Here is a 624-nt window from a genome sequence, read left to right as displayed (position 1 = left end):
AGAGTGTATATAGTAAACATACCTACACTTCAACTAATGTAAGCAAAATTATCTCTGCTTGTATATTCCTTTTAATTATCATCGTCTGAATTATTGATGCACTATTTTAAACATACATATGGTGACTTAATTTAAACAATTGAAAATATATCAACAAAATCCTCCCTGTGTTCAAAGGTCAAAAGGTTGTATTCTGTACACTGACAAGGCCTACAGTAATTCATGTATGGACAGCTGTTCTAATGTATATCGAATTCATTTAGAGGGACCCTTCACCGATTAGCATTAAGCTTTGTATCTTTAGAAAACCAATCATCTTTTTGAATGGTCGTGCATCATTCCCTCAGTTTGCCTTGAGATGGGAGAAATACGGATTTCAATGTTAAACTTCCTGCTTTCAATGATGTAAAAATCATCATTCATGGGTTTCATTGAAATCTGCATTTCTCTCATCTCAAGGCAAACTGAGGGAATGATGCATGACCATTCAAAAACATGACTGGTTTTCTAAAGATACAAAGCTTAATGCTAATCGGTGAAATGTCCCTTTGAGCAGTCAGTAGTAACATTGTTAAAAAACTGTATGTATAATCACTGTGTAAACACTGTTCTGCTCTTTGGTCA

Source organism: Sardina pilchardus, chromosome 9 (assembly GCF_963854185.1).
Source record: "Sardina pilchardus chromosome 9, fSarPil1.1, whole genome shotgun sequence".
Classification (NCBI taxonomy): Eukaryota; Metazoa; Chordata; class Actinopteri; order Clupeiformes; family Clupeidae; genus Sardina; species Sardina pilchardus.
Note: the sequence above shows the minus strand (reverse complement) of the source record.